This window comes from Oncorhynchus gorbuscha, linkage group LG03 (genome assembly GCF_021184085.1).
Source record: "Oncorhynchus gorbuscha isolate QuinsamMale2020 ecotype Even-year linkage group LG03, OgorEven_v1.0, whole genome shotgun sequence".
NCBI classification, from domain to species: Eukaryota; Metazoa; Chordata; class Actinopteri; order Salmoniformes; family Salmonidae; genus Oncorhynchus; species Oncorhynchus gorbuscha.
This window is the reverse complement of record NC_060175.1, coordinates 31,708,254-31,731,477: the sequence shown is the minus strand read 5'-3', so window position 1 is coordinate 31,731,477 and position 23,224 is coordinate 31,708,254. Positions and strand designations below refer to the sequence as shown.

At 48.2% G+C, this 23,224-nt stretch overlaps 1 pseudogene; it reads right to left on the bottom strand.

The window, feature by feature from the left end:
- The window catches only part of LOC124016866, a 184,846-nt pseudogene that overhangs the window by 52,838 nt on the left and 108,784 nt on the right, over window positions 1-23,224 (bottom strand).

Genomic DNA, 23,224 nt, shown 5'->3' with positions numbered 1-23,224 from the left:
GTGGCAGATGAGTGAGGAGGGGGGGATGGCGAAAGCAGCTGAGAAGGAAGGTGACAGATGAGTGAGGAGGGAGGGATGGAGACAGCAGCTGAGAAGGAAGGTCACAGATGACTGAGGAGGGAGGGATGGAGAAAGCAGCTGAGAAGGAAGGTGACAGATGAGTGAGGAGGGAGGGATGGAGAAAGCAGCTGAGAAGGAAGGTCACAGATGACTGAGGAGGGAGGGATGGAGAAAGCAGCTGAGAAGGAAGGTGACAGATGAGTGAGGAGGGAGGGATGGAGAAAGCAGCTGAGAAGGAAGGTGGCAGATGAGTGAGGAGGGAGGGATGGAGAAAGCAGCTGAGAAGGAAGGTGACAGATGAGTGAGGAGGGGGGATGGAGAAAGCAGCTGAGAAGGAAGGTGGCAGATGAGTGAGGAGGGAGGGATGGAGAAAGCAGCTGAGAAGGAAGGTGACAGATGAGTGAGGAGGGGGGATGGAGAAAGCAGCTGAGAAGGAAGGTGACAGATGAGTGAGGAGGGAGGGATGGAGAAAGCAGCTGAGAAGGCTGGTGGCAGATGAGTGAGGAGGGGGGATGGCGAAAGCAGCTGAGAAGGAAGGTGACAGATGAGTGAGGAGGGAGGGATGGAGACAGCAGCTGAGAAGGAAGGTCACAGATGACTGAGGAGGGAGGGATGGAGAAAGCAGCTGAGAAGGAAGGTGACAGATGAGTGAGGAGGGAGGGATGGAGAAAGCAGCTGAGAAGGAAGGTCACAGATGACTGAGGAGGGAGGGATGGAGAAAGCAGCTGAGAAGGAAGGTGACAGATGAGTGAGGAGGGAGGGATGGAGAAAGCAGCTGAGAAGGCTGGTGGCAGATGAGTGAGGAAGGGGGGATGGCGAAAGCAGCTGAGAAGGAAGGTGACAGATGAGTGAGGAGGGAGGGATGGAGAAAGCAGCTGAGAAGGAAGGTGGCAGATGAGGGAGGGATGGAGAAAGCAGCTGAGAAGGAAGGTGACAGATGAGTGAGGAGGGGGGGATGGCGAAAGCAGCTGAGAAGGAAGGTGGCAGATGAGTGAGGAGGGAGGGATGGAGAAAGCAGCTGAGAAGGAAGGTGGCAGATGAGTGAGGAGGGAGGGATGGAGAAAGCAGCTGAGAAGGAAGGTGACAGATGAGTGAGAGGATGGATGGAAAGCAGCTGAATTAATTATAGATATGGCAATGAATGACAGATGGAGGAGGGAATGGAGACAGCAGCTGAGAGAAGACAGATGACTGAGGAGGGAGGGATCAGCTGAAAGAGGTGAGCAAAGAAAGGGATGAGTCCCAGCTGATCCAGATTGGTCCTGGGGATGGAGAAAGCAGCTGAAACCTATTCTGAGTGAGGACGGAGGGATGGAGAAAGCACTGAAAGCCTTGGGACAGAACATCCAATCAATCAGGATAAAACAAGATTACAACACCATCAAAAGCAAAAGGATATTGCTTATTGGGAAATGGAAACACAAGCACAATGAGCAAAATGCATTGCAGCTGGCCCAGATAAATCGACAGTACAAGGTGGCAAATGATTTGACCATGGTTACTGATCAAAACAGCTGAGAAAAACCTTGACAAAGTACAGGCTCAGTGAGCACAGCCTTGACATTGAGAAGAGAGACACAGAGAGAGAGAGAGAGACACACAGAGAGACACAGAGAGAGAGATGAGAGAGATAGATACAGAGAGAGAGAGAGAGAGAGACAGAGAGAAGAGCTGAGCAAAGAAAAGAGTCCCCTCATCCAGAGGTCCTGGGGCTGAGTTCACAAACCTAGACTAACGACTGAAGCCTTGGGACCAGAACATCCAATCAATCAGGATAAAACAAATTACAACACCATCAAAACAAAACTATATTGCTTATTGGGAAACAAACACAAGCACAAAGCAAAATGCATTGCTATCTGGCCCTAAATCGACAGTACACCGTGGCTAAATATTTGACCATGGTTACTGATCAAAACCTTAGAAAAACCTTGACAAAGTACAGGCAGAGCAGAGAGAGAGAGAGAGACACAGAGACACACAGAGAGAGAGAGAGAGAGACAGAGAGAGAGAGAGAGAGACAGAGAGACACAGAGAGAGACACACAGAGAGAGAGAGAGACACAGAGAGAGAGAGAGACACAGAGAGAGAGAGAGACACAGAGAGAGAGAGAGAGAGAGAGAGACACAGAGAGAGAGAGAGACACATAGAGAGAGAGAGACACACAGAGAGAGAGAGAGAGAGAGACACAGAGAGAGACACAGAGAGAGAGAGAGACAGAGAGAGAGAGAGAGACAGAGAGAGAGAGAGAGAGAGAGACACAGAGAGAGAGAGAGACACACAGAGAGAGAGAGAGAGACAGAGAGAGAGAGAGAGAGAGAGAGAGAGAGACACAGAGAGAGAGAGAGACACAGAGAGAGAGAGAGAGAGAGAGAGAGAGAGAGAGAGAGAGAGAGAGACACAGAGAGAGAGAGAGACACACAGAGAGAGAGAGAGAGAGACACAGAGAGAGAGAGAGACACACAGAGAGAGAGAGAGAGAGACACAGAGAGAGAGAGAGAGAGAGGACACACAGAGAGAGAGAGAGAGAGAGAGACACACAGAGAGAGAGAGAGAGAGAGAGGGACACACAGAGAGAGAGAGAGAGAGAGAGAGAGGGACACACAGAGAGAGAGAGGGACACAGAGAGAGAGAGAGAGAGAGAGACACAGAGAGAGAGAGAGAGGGACACAGAGAGAGAGAGAGAGACACAGAGAGAGAGAGAGAGAGAGACACAGAGAGAGAGAGACACAGAGAGAGAAAAGTGATAGATAACATTGGAGGGAGAGAGAAAAAGATATATGTAGAAAGAGCGACAGAAAGACTGATGGACACGGACCTGTCACTCCAGTAGATGAAGCTTTCAAACACGGAGACAGAGAACATGTCCATGTTGTTGTTTGCCAGCACCACCTGTCTGTTCTCTCCGGTCTCCAGGTTGATACGCTCTATATTGTCTGTACGAGCATCACACCAGTACAGAAAACCCTCCTGCACACACACATTGCAAGACAGTGAGTTCAGTGTGTGTATACGCTGACTATACAAAACATTAACAACACCTGTTCTTTCCATGACAGATTGACCAGGTAAAAACTACAATCCCTTATCGATGTCAATTGTTAAATCCACTTCAATCAGTGTAGATGAAGAGGAGGAGACAGGTTATAAAATTATTTTTAAGCATTGAAACGATTGAGACATGGATTGTGTTTGTGTGCCATTCAAATGGTGAATGGGCAAGACAAAAGATTTAAGTGCCTTTGAACGGGGTATGATAGTAGGTGCCAGGCACACCGGTTTGTGTGTATCAGGAACTGCAACGCTGCTGGGTTTTTCACACTCAGTTTCCTGTGTGTATCAAGAATGGTCCACCAACCAAAGCACATCAAGCCAACTTGACACAACTGTGGGAAGCAATGGAGTCAACATGGGCCAGCATCCCTGTGGAACGCTTTCAACACCTTGTAGAGTCCATGTCCTGACGAATTGAGACTGTTCTGAGGGCAAAAGGGGGCGTGCAACTCAATATTAGGAAGGTGCTTCAATGTTTGGCATACTCAGGGTCTGTCTGTGTGTTATACTGCACCTGGTAGTCTATGGAGATGCCATTAGGCCAGCTGATGCTGACGTTGACCAGAACAGCTCTCTGAGACCCGTCCAGGCGAGACCTCTCGATCCGTGGGTACTGACCCCACTCGGTCCAGAACAAATACCTGTAAACGCACACACACACACACACACACACACACACACACACACACACACACACACACACACACACACACACACACACACACACACACACACACACACACACACACACACACACACACACACACACACACACACACACACAGAGTAAGAGAGAAGTCACTTTGCCCTTTCCCTCCATTTAAGTTATGGTTACCCCTCCCCCCACTGTCCTCACCCTTTCTCTGGGTGGACAGTGATGGCACGGGGCTTGTCCAGGCCCTGGGAGATGACTACGTAGCGGAAGGAGCCATTCAGTCTGGCCACCTCAATCACATCGAAGCCCTGGTCAGTCCAGTAGATGTTCCCTATTGAGGGTCAAGACAGAGCACCAACAATCAATAGAACAACAATACAGACCTGTCACACTTTAGCTACAGTGTCGTTTAAACAGTGGTGGGCCGTCAGGTCCAGCAAGGCCTTCTCTGCTGGCCTAAACATCATCAGAATATATATATTTTTTAAATATATTTTCCCACAAATATGTATTAAATTATTCCCCAGAGTAAGAGTTACACTCTTCATTTCATAGCGTTCCTCTTGGTTGCATTGCTTCCAGCCCCAGGTTGAGATTTGGAAGGCTGGTCTTTATGTTAGATCTTTTATCCAATCATATTCAGCCATCATGAGTTGCCAGGGGTCTAAAATCTGCCCTCAGGTGTTCAGAATCAACAGTGCGGGCACTTGTAGCTTAAAGTGAATGGAAATTAAAATTTAGTGTCAACCAATCAGCTTTAGATTTGGCTATTGTACGCCTGCTGGCTGGCTCCAGTGTTACACAGGAGCCAGCTAGCAGGCGTAGTGCGTGCACGTCTTTTGATTGGATTACCAATATTGAGAGGCAGGTCCTATATGGGCAGGTCTCAGAACTAGGAAACTGAAATTGATCAACAAATTAATTTGCGTACTACTAAGCTGTTTTTTCAACCTACAATGGTGGAAGGAGAAGATATCGATTTGGTCGAAGATATAATTATAACGCCATTCTCAAGACAAACTTTTCAAGAAACTCTTCCCCTGCAATTCTCTGAATAAAAATGTCAATTTCAAAGTGACGCAACGCCTGGTTATACTGCGTTTCTGTCCAAATGTATAGTGTCTAGAGCCATGGCATCAAAATGATGGTAATAAGAGGTGGATTAATTCGGGTGGGACTGTGTCGGACTTCACTGAAGGCCCAGGCCCCAGAACCACGGCACGCTACTGCGTTTAAACAATCAACATGTTTTACAATACAACAGCATTGATGGGATCAACCACTAGAGTCTAACTGATACAGGAGTTATGCGGAAGGTTACTGTATTTTGTGAAAAAAATACATGTCTATCGCCAGTGAATATAACACTACATCTAAATACAACTAGGCCAATGGAGAATGCAGTCATTATTGTTTGGTTGGTGTTGAGGTATAAAAGGGGTTTCCCAGGTTTCCCTCAGAGGGCTGATGTAATGCTGCAGTGTTCATTACACATCCTGCAGTAAGTCTTCACTCTGTCCACATCCCTGTCATGTGACCTGGGCTCTACAGGCACCTCTGGGCTTCTTCCCATCTCCTCGGTCTACCACTCTTTCTCTATTAATCTTTCTCTTATTATTTTAGTTTCTCCTTCCCTCTCCCTTTTCCCACCCCTCCCTCTTTCTCTTTCCCCACCTCTCCCTTTTCCCACCCCTCCCTCTTTCTCTTTCCCCACCTCTCTCTCTCCCCACCTCTCCCTCTCCCCACCTCTCCCTCTCCCCACCTCTCCCTCTCCCCACCTCTCCCTCTCCCCACCTCTCCCTCTCCCCACCTCTCCCTCTCCCCACCTCTCCCTCTCCCCACCTCTGACACGGCAGAGGTGAGGATGTGAGCAGAATGAGAATCTCATCTCTTCTCTAAAGCTGTGAAGCATGTCACACGTGAGTGTGATAGATGCCGAATGCGTGAGTGTGTGTACAGTATCAGTTGGTATGTGAACGTGTGGTACATGTGAGCGTATGAGCCTATAGGCATGTGCACGTGTGGTACATGTGAGCGTATGAGTCTGTATGCATGTGCACGTGTGGTACATGCGAGCGTATGAGTCTGTATGCATGTGCACGTGTGGTACATGTGAGCGTATGAGTCTGTATGCATGTGCACGTGTGGTACATGTGAGCGTATGAGTCTGTATGCATGTGCACGTGTGGTACATGTGAGCGTATGAGTCTGTATGCATGTGCACGTGTGGTACATGTGAGCGTATGAGTCTGTATGCATGTGCACGTGCGGTACATGTGAGCGTATGAGTCTGTATGCATGTGCACGTGTGGTACATGTGAGCGTATGAGTCTGTATGCATGTGCACGTGTGGTACATGTGAGCATATGAGTCTGTATGCATGTGCACGTGTGGTACATGTGAGCGTATGAGCCTGTAGGCATGTGCACGTGTGGTACATGTGAGCGTATGAGTCTGTATGCATGTGCACGTGTGGTACATGTGAGCGTATGAGCCTGTAGGCATGTGCACGTGTGGTACATGTGAGCGTATGAGCCTGTAGGCATGTGCACGTGTGGTACATGTGAGCGTATGAGCCTGTATGCATGTGCACGTGTGGTACATGTGAGCGTATGAGTCTGTATCATGGTGTGTTTGCTTTACCAGCGATCCAGTCCACAGTGATGCCCTCCACTCTGCCTATACCATTAGTGACCACGTCTTCTCTCCAGGTCTGGTCTCTCTTCGCTCTGCTGATGGTGCTCAGGCCCATGTCCACCCAGTAGATAGTGTCATTGTCTGGAGGGGAGACGGTGATCACAAAAGTACATTACAGGAGAATAGATACTGTACCCATCATACTCATTAACAGGCTCATGTGGAATGAATCTACCATATTGTCTGGATTCAGGCATATATTCATGTCTTTCCTCACTACTGATCTACTTTGGTTATATAAAGTGTTTGAAAACCTCTCTCTTTAAGGTGGCTGTGTGTGTGTGTCCATACCTGCATGGAAGTCTATGCCCACGGCCAGGGAGGTGCCCGACATTGGCACCAGAGCATCTGACTTGTCCGAGGGATCCAGGGGGATGCCACGGATGCCCTCATGAACAGAGTAAAGCAGGAAAGAGCCCACACCTGAGGCCAAGTGAAAAATTACCCAGAGTTTAGGATTGGATATACAGTTACAGGCAAATATATTGGCACCTTGCGCTTTCCATAAATAATTTCCAATTTCTTCTAAAATAAGTTGAAATTGAAAGAAAATGTGTCGACGCCATTTTATTGGATTTTCTATACATTTCAACAGGTTTTTTTTCCAGATTGGCTGGGCCTGGTGGGGAGCCAGGTCCAAACAACTAGAATGAGTTCTTCCCCACAAAAGGGCTTAATTATAAAGAAATACTCCTCAGCACCCCTCTCCCCCCTCAGACGATCCCTCAGGTGAAGAAACCGGATGTGGAGAGCCTGGGCTGGCCTGGTTTCACATGGGTCTGCGGTTGTGAAGCCGGTTGGAAGTACTGCCAAATTCTTTAAATGATGTTGAAGGTGGCTTATGGGAGATAAATTAACATTCAATTCTCTGGCAACAGCTCTGGTGGAAAATCCTGCAGTCAGAATGCCAATTGCATGCTCCCTCAAAACTTGAGATCTGTGGCATTGTGTAATGACACAAAACGGCACATTATAGAGTGGAATTTTATTGTCCCCAGCACTGTAATGATCATGCTGCTTAATCAGCTTCTTGATATTCCAGACATGTCAGGTGGATGGATTATCTTGGCAAAGGAGAAATGCTCACTGACAGGGATGTAAACACATTTGTGTTCGACATTTGAGAGAAATAGGCTTTTTGTGCGCATGGAACTTTTCAGGGATTTTTTAAATTTCAGCTCATAAAATATGGGACCAACAATTTACATGTTGAGTATGTATTTTTGTTACCTATAAATAACTTATTCACAGTGTGTGTCTCACCCTCGCAGGACTGTTGTCCACTCCTGAGGCTGTATCCAGCGGTACACATGCAGGCTCGTGTGGTGGGGGAGGTGGGCAGGCACAGCTGGGAACAGTCTCCATTGTTAATACTGCACAGATTCGTGCCTGGAAACACAACACAAAAACAAAACATGCTGCAGTACCTGCACACAAGTGTCTACTTTTATAGAATAAAAACAAACATGCTGAGGTACCTGCACACAAGTGTCTACTTTTATAGAATAAAAACAAGACAAATATGTATTTGCACGGATGGATTAAAACATTTACTTATAATCTAGAAGCAAGCGCGCACACACACCTTTCTGCACAGTCTCGTTGTAGATCTTCATGTGCATCATGGGAGATGTGCTGTTTCTCAGGACCCTCCAGTTCCCTCCGTCGCTCTTGTCACAGGTCCCTATCTGGTCAGTCCCCTGGTCCGCCCACCATAGCTTCTCACCTACATACAGCACACAACAGCCAATCACAAAATTACATTTATTCTCTTTACACAATTGGGCCAATCAAAATGACCCATCATATTCATACTCCAATCACACAAATAATGAAAGTTGAGATCTACTCTAGCAGCCATAGGTGAGTATTCAAACACTTCAGAACTGAAAGAGAAATGCAGCTGGATGGCAGAATGTACGATCCCAGTAAGAGAGGAGTCATGTTATGCACCCATGATGGCCAGAGCTGTGGCCTTCGTCAGTTTGACTCCCTCCAGAACCTCTAGACCCGAACCGTCCAGCTTACAACGGCTGATGGTACTGTTCCCTGAGCTGATCCAGTACAGCTGCTCTGTGTCAAAGTCTATGGACAGACCTGGAGACAGAGGAGAGACGGAGAAAGAGACGATTACGATGATCCCAGATGGCAAACTATTACCTATAGTGTACTACTTTTATCCCAGAACCACTCACCCACTGGGCCCTTCTGATTGGTGAAGAGGACAGTGTGGTTGCTGCCGTCAGTGTTGGCCATGCTGATGTTGTCTCCATCTGTCCAGTACAGTTGCCTGGAACACAGAGACAAAATGTCACATCATGCTACTGAAAGCATTACTGGAAAAATACCTTTTGTTTGTTAGACTTGATGGCACCTAATAGTCTGTATTATCATCTTTAAAATGTGTGAAAGCTGTTTATTCAGTTCACAAACACACACACACAATAAGGCAACACATCAGAACAATCCATATTTTTTGTGAGAAAATTAATTGTGGTGCAAAACTAGCAAAACATTCAGCAGCCGTGGCCTAGCCGTGGCCTAGCCGTGGCCTAGCCTTGGTACCTGTATATCTACTGTCTCCTTGACAGATGGAAAGGTAGTTATACAGCTAGTTTATCTATGTCAAAACCTCAGTGTTTTAATAGCAGCATCTTTCATTGGGTATAAAGTACAGGAGCCTGGTCTTACTTATTGCAGGGTCAAGGCTAGTTTAGAACAGTGTGGGTGGGTGTTGATTGGGCCGAGCAGAAAACATGTCAGTGCGGCTGGTGCTAGTGTAGAGTCCTGCTGCAATTCTCTCACTGCAGTCAATTAAATGCAACATGAATGGCTTCTCTTTCTCTCCATTTATTCTCGGGAATTCTCAAACTCTCTGTGAGAGGCATCATTTTCAGGCTACACACAAAAGTGGGCGGAAATAGGCACTCATAGAAACAAAACACATACAGAAACATACGGAATCAAAGACTTCTATGAAACACTAATGCACGCTCACAAAAACACACTTGATGTGATGCCTATCTGAAAAACATAGGGCAATTCATGTGTATTTGTGATTACTTTAGCATGGATGTCACTATTTAATACCCATCACCCCCTCCACTTCCTGTAAAACAACCACTTCCACCGCACCCTGCATTTGTTTAGTTCTCATGCGTTTCAATACAGTTTCTGAAAACAATTTAAACCTAGTCTCCCGTCTGTCTCTCTCCCCGACCCCCGACCCCCCTTTCCCTACCCCTCCTGTCCTGGATTCATTCTAGGCAGTGCTTCTGGTTTCCCCCATGCAAGCAGCACAGCCCAGATGGGAAACATTCTTCAGTTCAGTAAGTTTCTCAAAACACTGTGAAAAAACCTGGGGGAAAAAGGCAGAGGCATTCTCAAAGAAAATATCCTCTCTGGTTCCACCCTACGCATACTCACAAACACACGTCGACAAAGTAGAGCACACACACAAAGAGAAACACACACAATGTTGGTTAGTGATTTTAGGAGTGGCTATATGCCTGCTCAGCCATTGTCTCTTTAAAAAGACCAAAAGACAGAAAAGGAGTAAGAGAGAAATAAATATAGAGTAATAGCAAAAGAGAGAGAAAATGAGTGAGAGCAAGCGAGAGAGCGAGAGAGCGAGAGATGTAAAGGGAAAGATGAGAGGAATTTAAGTCCCGTCTAGAGTGGGAGAGCTGGCTGCTCTTTGCTAGAGGTCAGCCATCATCTAAACTACCCTTCCTATCAGTGGGGAGCCTGTCTGACAGCCAGATGGTCTCTGTGTGTTTGTGTGTTTGTGTGTATGTTGAGGGGGGTGTTGGGCGAGTGTGCATGCGCACATGGGTTCTACCTACCCCAGTATAGGGTGCAGCACCAGACAGTGGGGTTTATCCAGACCCTGGATAACAGCATTCTTAAAGGATCCATCCAGTCTGGCCACATTGATCTGTTTCTTATTGGCATCATAACTGGTCCAGAACAGGTTCCTAGACACCCAATCTACTGCCAGGCCATGGACGTTGGGCAGGTCTAGAGGAAGACAACACAAAAATATTACATTTCATTAAAGGAATAGTTCATCCAAATGACAGAATTACATAGGTGTTTCTTTGGACAAGGATACCCAACAATGTCCCTTTGTAATTTGGGTGAACTATCCCTTACTTATAGCCAATTAGAAAACCTACATGAACATTTTGACTGATTGATTGAATCATTCATTCTATAGGTATTTCATTAGTTAATCCTAAGTAGGTTAGATATTTCAACAGTATATTCTCTACCAGCAGACACCACGGTCTCCACTCCGGTGCCGTTGATGAAGGCTCTCTTGATGGTCTGGGTTCGAACGTCTGACCAGTAGATCCGGTTCTCCAGCGCGTCATAGTCCACCACAGTCACGTTGTCTATGTCTGGCACGGTGAAGGAGATGATGTAGTTATAGTAGGGGTTGTCTATGTCCACTCCCCTGATCTCTGTCTGACGGGCATAGAGCAGGAACTGCCGGGACTCTGGATGGGGGCGAGAGAGAGGGAGGAGAGGGGAGTTAAGGAGATGGTTGGGGTAGAGTGTGCGTGTTAAGATGGTCTGATTGCATGGGCATACAGCAGGAACTGATGGGACTCTGGATGGGGCGAGAGAGAGGGAGGAGAGGGGAGTTAAGGAGATGGTTGGGGTAGAGTGTGCGTGTTAAGATGGTCTGATTGCATGGGCATACAGCAGGAACTGACTGTGGGAGAGGGGAAAGGGGTAGAGGCTTAAATTGTGATGTGTGTGTGGTGTGTGTGCTCAAGCTTGTGCATTCCCATGTGTGTGTACCGTGTGTCTAGAGGTGCAGTATTGACTCTTCTCAGCCTGTTTAGATCAGATAGCCCAGGCGAGTGTGTTGTGCTCTAGGTTGTGAATGACAGAGTTGTGGTGGATGCCTGCATTAAACAGTGTGGGCCTCCATTACGCCGTAGATAATAGAAACTGCTATCCTGAATACTAAACAAACAAAGTGACGCGTGCACACACACACACCCTTCAGTTTAGAGACCAGGCCTAAACTCCTCAAACTGTCTTAAGTGACATAATCCTTTGTGCGTGAGGCATGTGACACAAAGCCATGGCTCAGGAGAGTGATCCCACTCATGAGGGATGTTTCTGTTGGATGTGTGTGTTCCCTATGGAGTGAGGGTAAACCTCTGTACGTGGGTAAACCTCTGTACGTGGGTAAACCTCTGTACGTGGGTAAACCTCTGTACGTGGGTAAACCTCTGTACGTGGGTAAACCTCTGTACGTGGGTAAACCTCTGTACGTGGGTAAACCTCTGTACGTGGGTAAACCTCTGTACGTGGGTAAACCTCTGTACGTGGGTAAACCTCTGTACGTGGGTAATGGAACAGAGACCCGTCTCTAAATCATATCACACACACAGAATCATAGTCAGTTCCTGTTGTACAGTCTTGCGATCATAGTCAAACAGTGAATCACACACCCTGAAGCACAGAGATGAAATGAATCCCACTGTGTCACAATCAACAACTCCATCTCTCTGCCAAGCTAGAGGAGGAACAGCAGTTTAGTGTCTCCTTGCTGCTGTAGCAGGTGTGTGCATAATTCAAGTACTAGGTGTTTACCGTAGCAGGTGTGTGCATAATTAAAGTACTAGGTGTGTTTACCGTAGCAGGTGTGTGCATAATTAAAGTACTAGGTGTGTTTACCGTAGCAGGTGTGTGTGTGCATAATTAAAGTACTAGGTGTGTTTACCGTAGCAGGTGTGTGTGTGCATAATTCAAGTACGAGGTGTTTACCGTAGTAGGTGTGTGCATAATTAAAGTACTAGGTGTGTTTACCGTAGCAGATGTGTGCATAATTAAACTACTAGGTGTGTTTACCGTAGCAGGTGTGTGTGTGCATAATTCAAGTACGAGGTGTGTTTACCGTAGCAGATGTGTGCATAATTAAACTACTAGGTGTGTTTACCGTAGCAGGTGTGTGTGTGCATAATTAAAGTACTAGGTGTGTTTACCGTAGCAGGTGTGTGCATAATTAAAGTACTAGGTGTGTTTACCGTAGCAGGTGTGTGTGTGCATAATTCAAGTACTAGGTGTGTTTACCGTAGCAGGTGTGTGTGTGCATAATTCAAGTACGAGGTGTTTACCGTAGTAGGTGTGTGCATAATTAAAGTACTAGGTGTGTTTACCGTAGCAGATGTGTGCATAATTAAACTACTAGGTGTGTTTACCGTAGCAGGTGTGTGTGTGCATAATTCAAGTACGAGGTGTGTTTACCGTAGTAGGTGTGTTTATAATTAAAGTACTAGGTGTGTTTACCGTAGCAGGTGTGTGCATAATTAAAGTACTAGGTGTGTTTACCGTAGCAGGTGTGTGCATAATTCAAGTACGAGGTGTGTTTACCGTAGCAGGTGTGTGCATAATTAAAGTACTAGGTGTGTTTACCGTAGCAGGTGTGTGCATAATTCAAGTACGAGGTGTGTTTACTGTAGCAGGTGTGTGTGTGCATAATTCAAGTACGAGGTGTGTTTACCGTAGCAGGTGTGTGTGTGCATAATTCAAGTACGAGGTGTGTTTACCGTAGCAGGTGTGTGTGTGCATAATTCAAGTACGAGGTGTGTTTACCGTAGTAGGTGTGTGCATAATTAAAGTACTAGGTGGGTTTACCGTAGCAGGTGTGTGTGTGCATAATTCAAGTACGAGGTGTTTACCGTAGTAGGTGTGTGCATAATTAAAGTACTAGGTGTGTTTACCGTAGCAGGTGTGTGTGTGCATAATTCAAGTACGAGGGGTGTTTACCGTAGCAGGTGTGTGTGTGCATAATTCAAGTACGAGGTGTGTTTACCGTAGCAGGTGTGTGTATAATTCAAGTACTAGGTGTGTTTACCATAGCAGGTGTGTTTGTCTGCTCCCAGCTTCATGAGGTGAGGGCAGGCACATGAGAAGGTCTGGTTGTAGTTGATGAGACACAGGTGAGAACAGGGACGCATCTCATCGTTAGCTGCACATGGGTTAGGAGCTGTGTGGAGAGACATAGACAGAGACAGACGAGAGAGAGAGAAACAGGTAAAGAGTAATAGAGAGAAACAGGTAAAGAGTGAGAGAAACGGGTAAAGAGTGAGAGAAACGGGTAAAGAGTGAGAGAAACGGGTAAAGAGTGAGAGAAACAGGTAAAGAGAAACAGGTAAAGAGTAATAGTGAGAGAAACAGGTAAAGAGTAATAGTGAGAGAAACAGGTAAAGAGTAATAGAGAGAGAGAGAAACGGGTAAAGAGTGAGAGAGAGAGAAACGGGTAAAGAGTGAGAGAGAGAGAAACGGGTAAAGAGTGAGAGAGAGAGAAACGGGTAAAGAGTGAGAGAGAGAGAAACGGGTAAAGAGTGAGAGAGAGAGAAACGGGTAAAGAGTGAGAGAGAGAGAAACGGGTAAAGAGTGAGAGAGAGAGAAACGGGTAAAGAGTGAGAGAGAGAGAAACGGGTAAAGAGTGAGAGAGAGAAACGGGTAAAGAGTGAGAGAGAGAAACGGGTAAAGAGTGAGAGAGAGAAACGGGTAAAGAGTGAGAGAGAGAGAAACGGGTAAAGAGTGAGAGAGAGAAGAAACGGGTAAAGAGTGAGAGAGAAACGGGTAAAGAGTGAGAGAGAGAAACGGGTAAAGAGTGAGAGAGAGAGAAACGGGTAAAGAGTGAGAGAGAGAAACGGGTAAAGAGTGAGAGAGAGAGAGAAACGGGTAAAGAGTGAGAGAGAGAGAGAGAGAAACAGGTGAAGAGTGAGAGAGAGAGAAACAGGTAGAGTGAGAGAGAGAAACAGGTAAAGAGTGAGAGAGAGAAACGGGTAAAGAGTGAGAGAGAGAAACGGGTAAAGAGTGAGAGAGAGAGAGAAACGGGTCAAGAGTGAGAGAGAGAGAGAAACGGGTCAAGAGTGAGAGAGAGAGAGAAACAGGTAAAGTGTAAGAACAAAGAAAATGCAGGGTGGTAGAGAAATAAATGGGAGGAGAATGGTGGGAGAGAGAACGAGATGGGGAAAGGAATATGTTGATAGGAAATATATATTCCATTCAATTCAAGGGGCTTTATTGGCATTGGAAACATATGTTAACATTGCCAAAGCAAGTGAGGTAGACAATATACAAAAGTAAAATAAACAATACAAATGAACAGTAAACATTACACTCACAGCAGTTCCAAAAGAATAAAGACATTTCAAATGTCATATTATGTATATATACAGTGTTGTAACGATGTACAAATGGTTACTGTACAAAAGGGAAAATAAATAAGCATAAATAAGGGTTGTATTTACAATGGCGTTTGTTCTTCACTGGCTGACCTTTTGTGGCATTCAGTATGTGCATATAAAACAACTCTTTCCACAGGCAGCAGGCCTATCTGTTTCATCCATAAATGGATCGTTTTCTGAGTGTGGCCATTTTGAGGGGAGAGGTTGTGACAGGAGGCCAGATGCTACTACTCTCCTGAATGACAGATGGACTTAGAGAAGCTGTCACTTTGACTCTGGTCTCTCCCTAGAGATCAGTGGCAGCAGTATGGCCTTGTGGGCAACACTCATTTACATACAAGGTCATTCAAGGTAGGTAATACTGTGGTGACCCAAAGCAAAGTAGCTAACCTCTCTTAAACATCATTCATGTGTGTTACCAGGCGTGAGTGTGTCCTACCCTGAGGCTGTCTGGAGGGATGGTAGACTTGTAGGTCAAAAGGTTGTGTGTTGGTTCTCTGGACCACGGTTACATTGTTGCCGGTCCACTTATTGGCCTTGGCCAGTGTGTTGGTCCTCCAGTCCGTCCAGTAAACCTCTCCCCCGTACATAGTGACTGCGAATGGGTGCGACAGGTATTCGTGTCCCCTCAGCACCTCGATCAGGCCGGAACCATCGTATTTGGCTGAGTAAATAGCATCTGACCTGGAGGATGAATGGAAGACAACACACTACAGTGATTTATGACAGCTTTATGATGGCGTGTGTGTACAGTGTGTGTTCTCTCTGACCTGGAGGATGAATGGAAGACAACACAATACAGTGATTTATGACAGCTTTATGATGGCGTGTGTGTACAGTGTGTGTTCTCTCTGACCTGGCATCGATCCACAGGATGCGTAGTTCTAGGTAGTCTACAGTGAGTCCGTTGGGCCAGCCCCCGTTGCCGGTCTCCTTATGGATGGTTCTCCTACCCTCCCCACTCATAGAGGCTGCCTCGATCCTTGGCATACTGGCATCCCAGTCAGTCCAGAACAGGATCCTACAGAGAAGGGGGTGTGGCTTCAACTTCGTGCTCCAGTAAACACAAAACCAATGACTCAGGTCAAGAGCCTGTTTTAAGCCATGTTTTAGCTCATTCCTAGCCTGGTTCCAGAAGAGTTTGTGCTGCCTTTCCAACTCCTATGGTCATTGTCAACATAGGAGTTAGCAACACAGCACCAACAGATCTGGGACCAGGCTAACCCATTCCCAGCAGCATGCTGGTTCTCACCCATAGCGGGGGTCCAGGGCGATGGCCCGGGGGTGCTCCACCTCCCCAGCCAGCAGAGTGGTCCTCATGGTTCCGTCCAGCTTGGCCACCTCTATCTGGTCCAGGTTACTCTCCACCCAGTAGATGTTCCCTGCTATCCAGTCCACCGCAAGACCCTCTGGAGTGGCCAGCCCATACTGGATCACCACGTCAAAACTGGTCAGAGCTGGGGGCCAGTGTGGTTAAGTTGAATGTGAAGCTTTGTTGTGTCATTCCTCCTTACTGTAGACCTATTCAACTCTAGTCATTCAAGTTGTCAGTGTGTCTGACCAGTCCCATGAACATCAATCACACGCAGAGACTTTGTAATGCCAATGCAGCCCCGGCATATCTAATGATGCCACCTACAAAGCCACAACTCTCCCTACTACTGACAGGATGTATCCTATTCCTGTTTGGGCCTGAGCAAACGTCACGACATCAGGCGCCAGAGCAAATAAAACAAGAGGAGAAGTAACAATTTTCATCCTTCTCTCTCACCCATTCATTTTCCTTTCCAGCTCCCTAATCAAAGAGAATGGTCTAATTATCTGAGACTAGTCATCATTCTGATTGGAGCACACACCACACACATACTCGTTATTCCTTCCTACTGTAATGAGAGGGCCTCATTTATAGAGTCAGAGCACTGAAGCTATGGCTCTATAGATTGATTGGCTTTGCCTTTTTTATGGTAGCGGTTTAGTTTTGATTGATTGACTTTGCCTGTTTGGAAGGTGACAGTGTGGTTTTGATTGATTAGTTTTGTCTTTCGGCATGGAGCTGGACCATCTGCTTTGTTATTTACTAGCAACTTCCGCTCAGGAGTTGTAGGACTAAAGGCTGCACAACAGTACAACTACGATTCCCAGCATTCCCCGCTGTAAAGACAATTGGGAAATGTGTCATGAAAGCTGGAGTACTTACGCCAAAGACAAATAAGTGTGCTGTTCTTCTCACTGCTTATAAACAAACTAGTGCTAAAACCTGGAGAAGAAGAGACTCACCTCCGTTCTCTGACATTTTGCCACGGTAGATCTTGTCCTCTATCACATCGGTCCAGTAGAGTGCATTCTCTGCCAGGTGGAAGTCCAGGGCAATGGTGTTCCTCAGGCCAGGCACCAGTACGCTGAACTCCCCCTTGTTCAGGTCAATCCATCGGATCTCATGGCGGTTGGAGAAGATGATGAAGGGCTTGAAGGGATCTGAGGAGAAGACAAGAGATCACATGATCGTGGTGATATAGCGGTGCTTGTTGTATCTACTTTGTGCACAGTGCACCCTCCCCTCCCATCCCGTTCCTTCTCTCCCTCTCCTCTTGCAGTTATGCTTAGTGGGACCACTGAAACCACACAGCTTCCTGCCAAAATACCCCATCATCTCTCTCCTCCTTCACTCACTCACTCCCCTGAACCACAACATTTCCTGGAAATGTACTGTATGGCCTCCTCTTTTACCCATGCTCCTTCTCCTGCCTTTGCAGAAACAACACTCCCAAACCCCAATATCTTTCCCTCACCCCACAACCTCACCCTCTGTGCCAGTGTGTTTTATTATCATGATCATTAGATTTCTTAGCTCCCCCCCCTCCTTCTCTATTATTTCACTCCAAACCACCATCTAACCATATCCCCTCTACTTCTCCTTTCCTACCCTCTAACCTCCTCTTCCATTCCCTCCCTCCCTCCCTCCCTCCTCCCTCCCTCCCTCCCTCCCTCCCTCCCTCCCTCCCTCCCTCCCTCCCTCCCTCCCTCCCTCCCTCCCTCCCTCCCTCCTCACCAGTGGTGAGTATCATGATCATTAGATTTCTTAGCTCCCCCTCCTCTCCTGTGCTCAGTTCTCCTGGTCAGGCTCCAGCTCCCAGCCCTCGTAGCAGGAACACTTGACACTGAACTTGTCTTGTTCACAGTGCTGGCTGCACTTCAGGTGTTTGGAGCAGAAGCTCTGGATCTGACAGGTCTTGTTGTTGGTGTCCAGCTCCATGCCCAGGGGGCAGGAACACACCACGCCCTCCCCAGGGGCTACCGTACAGTTATGGCTGCAGTCCCCGTTATCCAGCAAGCACAGGTCTGCAGGGAAAAGGGGAAAAAGAGAGATGGTGTTAAGAAGAGAGGTGACACTGAACAAAACAAATGGGTAACACTGTTCTTGAGCTCTCTGTCATGATGGACACACAACACTGTCATAATAATGACATAACCGGTATCATAAACATTCATGACAGCTCAAGGTTTTTCTCTGGCTTGTTGGTGTCAGCAGTGGGGTCCTTGTTCTATCTTCCAGTGCACCATGGGTAATGTCATTTTTAATAGCAGCAGGTCTCACCACAGAGTTTCTCGTCAGAGCCGTCGGGGCAGTCGTCAGTGCCGTCACACAGCTTCTCAGCGGGCAGACAGATGGTGGAGTCATTGGCACACACATGGTGAGAGAGCTTACACACCAACGCCTCACAGTTGTCTTCATCAGAGTTGTCCTCACAATCACGGTCCCCGTCGCACACCCAGGCCTTACTGATACAGCGGGCTGGGGACAGGTCAGAGTGGAAAGGTCAGAAGTCTGACCTTACAGGCAGACGCTGTCCACAACAACAAATATGCCCAACAGTTTTTCACAGCAGCTAAAACCAAATCCAGTCCTTCATCTCCACCAGATAATGCTATGCTACCCATTTCAATATTGTTACAGTTATGTTTTACAACCAGAAAATAACCCAGTCATCCATGCTCTCCTCTCTCACTTAGACTCCACTCATTTGCTATTTATTGATGTGACACAACCATCACCATTCTCCTCACCAGAGTCCCTGCAACCAAACTTGACGGCGGGGTCACACGTGTGTGTGACCCCTTCGCAGTTCTTCTCATCGCTCAGGTCCATGCAGTCTGTGTCCCCGTCGCAGCGCCAAACGCATGGGGATGCACAGACCGTCCATACGACACTGGAACTCATCCATGTGACAGCCGTCAGGAGGACGCGTGGCTGGGGAGGGAGATGAGGAGTTTCACATCTCTACAATAACACTGAAACAACACTTTAACAACATGAACAGAGAAGGAAATGAAACAAAACATCACAGGAACTATGAGCCCCTGTTATAAACTATAACTTTTTCTTGGTCAGGTCACATCGTTAAGAGAAACTGAGGGCCCTGCTGTTTGTAGAATTCATTTATTTTCATCATTTTGTAAAAGTTTTCTGAGCAGGCTGAATTTGAATAACGGTAAAGAAAGATGCTGCATGATGTCACAGTGAGCGTGACATAATCACAGGCTTCATTAGGACAGAGCTCTCACAGCACACTGTCATTCACTACCTCTCCTCTCCTCTCTCCCACTGTGGTGGACCAATGGGACAGAGCTCTCACAGCACACTGTCATTCACTACCTCTCCTCTCCTCTCTCCCACTGTGGTGGACCAATGGGACAGAGCTCTCACAGCACACTGTCATTCACTACCTCTCCTCTCCTCTCTCCCACTGTGGTGGACCAATGGGACAGAGCTCTCACAGCACACTGTCATTCACTACCTCTCCTCTCCTCTCTCCCACTGTGGTGGACCAATGGGACAGAGCTCTCACAGCACACTGTCATTCACTACCTCTCCTCTCCTCTCTCCCACTGTGGTGGACCAATGGGACAGAGCTCTCACAGCACACTGTCATTCACTACCTCTCCTCTCCTCTCTCCCACTGTGGTGGACCAATGGGACAGAGCTCTCAAAGCACACTGTCATTCACTACCTCTCCTCTACTCTCTCCCACTGTGGTGGACCAATGGGACAGAGCTCTCACAGCACACTGTCATTCACTACCTCTCCTCTCCTCTCTCCCACTGTGGTGGACCAATGGGACAGAGCTCTCACAGCACACTGTCATTCACTACCTCTCCTCTCTCCCACTGTGGTGGACCAATGGGACAGAGCTCTCACAGCACACTGTCATTCACTACCTCTCCTCTCTCCCACTGTGGTGGACCAATGGGACAGAGCTCTCACAGCACACAGTCATTCACTACCTCTCCTCTCTCTCTCCCACTGTGGTGGACCAATGGGACAGAGCTCTCACAGCACACTGTCATTCACTACTACCTCTCCTCTCTCCCACTGTGGTGGACCAATGGGACAGAGCTCTCACAGCACACTGTCATTCACTACCTCTCCTCTCTCTCTCCCACTGTGGTGGACCAATGGGACAGAGCTCTCACAGCACACTGTCATTCACTACCTCTCCTCTCTCCTCCCACTGTGGTGGACCAATGGGACAGAGCTCTCACAGCACACTGTCATTCACTACCTCTCCTCTCTCCCACTGTGGTGGACCAATGGGACAGAGCTCTCACAGCACACTGTCATTCACTACCTCTCCTCTCTCCCACTGTGGTGGACCAATGGGACAGAGCTCTCACAGCACACTGTCATTCACTACCTCTCCTCTACTCTCTCCCACTGTGGTGGACCAATGGGACAGAGCTCTCACAGCACACTGTCATTCACTACCTCTCCTCTCTCCCACTGTGGTGGACCAATGGGACAGAGCTCTCACAGCACACTGTCATTCACTACCTCTCCTCTCTCCCACTGTGGTGGACCAAGCACACTGTCATTCACTACCTCTCCTCTCTCCTCTGTGGGACAGAGCTCTCACAGCACACTGTCATTCACTACCTCTCCTCCTCTCCCACTGTGGTGGACCAATGGGACAGAGCTCTCACAGCACACTGTCATTCACTACCTCTCCTCTCTCCCACTGTGGTGGACCAATGGGACAGAGCTCTCACAGCACACTGTCATTCACTACCTCTCCTCTCTCCCACTGTGGTGGACCAATGGGACAGAGCTCTCACAGCACACTGTCATTCACTACCTCTCCTCTCTCCCACTGTGGTGGACCAATGGGACAGAGCTCTCACAGCACACTGTCATTCACTACCTCTCCTCTCTCCCACTGTGGTGGACCAATGGGACAGAGCTCTCACAGCACACTGTCATTCACTACCTCTCCTCTCTCCCACTGTGGTGGACCAATGGCTCTCACAGAGCTGGGACAGAGCTCACAGCACACTGTCATTCACTACCTCTCCTCTCCTCTCTCCCACTGTGGTGGACCAATGGGACAGAGCTCTCACAGCACACTGTCATTCACTACCTCTCCTCTCTCCCACTGTGGTGGACCAATGGGACAGAGCTCTCACAGCACACTGTCATTCACTACCTCTCCTCTCTCCCCACTGTGGTGGACCAATGGGACAGAGCTCTCACAGCACACTGTCATTCACTACCTCTCCTCTCCTCTCTCCCACTGTGGTGGACCAATGGGACAGAGCTCTCACAGCACACTGTCATTCACTACCTCTCCTCTCTCCCACTGTGGTGGACCAATGGGACAGAGCTCTCACAGCACACTGTCATTCACTACCTCTCCTCTCTCCCACTGTGGTGGACCAATGGGACAGAGCTCTCACAGCACACTGTCATTCACTACCTCTCCTCTCTCCCACTGTGGTGGACCAATGGGACAGAGCTCTCACAGCACACTGTCATTCACTACCTCTCCTCTCTCTCTCCCACTGTGGTGGACCAATGGGACAGAGCTCTCACAGCACACTGTCATTCACTACCTCTCCTCTCTCTCCCACTGTGGTGGACCAATGGGACAGAGCTCTCACAGCACACTGTCATTCACTACCTCTCCTCTCTCCCCCACTGTGGTGGACCAATGGGACAGAGCTCTCACAGCACACTGTCATTCACTACCTCTCCTCTCTCCCACTGTGGTGGACCAATGGGACAGAGCTCTCACAGCACACTGTCATTCACTACCTCTCCTCTCTCCCACTGTGGTGGACCAATGGGACAGAGCTCTCACAGCACACTGTCATTCACTACCTCTCCTCTACTCTCTCCCACTGTGGTGGACCAATGGGACAGAGCTCTCACAGCACACTGTCATTCACTACCTCTCCTCTCTCCCACTGTGGTGGACCAATGGGACAGAGCTCTCACAGCACACTGTCATTCACTACCTCTCCTCTCTCCCACTGTGGTGGACCAATGGGACAGAGCTCTCACAGCACACTGTCATTCACTACCTCTCCTCTCTCCCACTGTGGTGGACCAATGGGACAGAGCTCTCACAGCACACTGTCATTCACTACCTCTCCTCTCTCTCTCCCACTGTGGTGGACCAATGGGACAGAGCTCTCACAGCACACTGTCATTCACTACCTCTCCTCTCTCCCACTGTGGTGGACCAATGGGACAGAGCTCTCACAGCACACTGTCATTCACTACCTCTCCTCTCTCCCACTGTGGTGGACCAATGGGACAGAGCTCTCACAGCACACTGTCATTCACTACCTCTCCTCTCTCCCCCACTGTGGTGGACCAATGGGACAGAGCTCTCACAGCACACTGTCATTCACTACCTCTCCTCTCTCCCCACTGTGGTGGACCAATGGGACAGAGCTCTCACAGCACACTGTCATTCACTACCTCTCCTCTCTCCCACTGTGGTGGACCAATGGGACAGAGCTCTCACAGCACACTGTCATTCACTACCTCTCCTCTCTCTCTCCCACTGTGGTGGACCAATGGGACAGAGCTCTCACAGCACACTGTCATTCACTACCTCTCCTCTCTCCCACTGTGGTGGACCAATGGGACAGAGCTCTCACAGCACACTGTCATTCACTACCTCTCCTCTCCTCTCTCCCACTGTGGTGGACCAATGGGACAGAGCTCTCACAGCACACTGTCATTCACTACCTCTCCTCTCTCCCACTGTGGTGGACCAATGGGACAGAGCTCTCACAGCACACTGTCATTCACTACCTCTCCTCTCCTCTCTCCCACTGTGGTGGACCAATGGGACAGAGCTCTCACAGCACACTGTCATTCACTACCTCTCCTCTCTCCCACTGTGGTGGACCAGAGCTCTCAGCACACTCACTCTCCCACTGTGGTGGACCAATGGACCTCTCAATGTCATTCACTACCTCTCCTCTCTCCCACTGGGTGGACCAATGGGACAGAGCTCTCACAGCACACTGTCATTCACTACCTCTCCTCTCTCCCACTGTGGTGGACCAATGGGACAGAGCTCTCACAGCACACTGTCATTCACTACCTCTCCTCTCTCCCCCACTGTGGTGGACCAATGGGACAGAGCTCTCACAGCACACTGTCATTCACTACCTCTCCTCTCTCCCACTGTGGTGGACCAATGGGACAGAGCTCTCACAGCACACTGTCATTCACTACCTCTCCTCT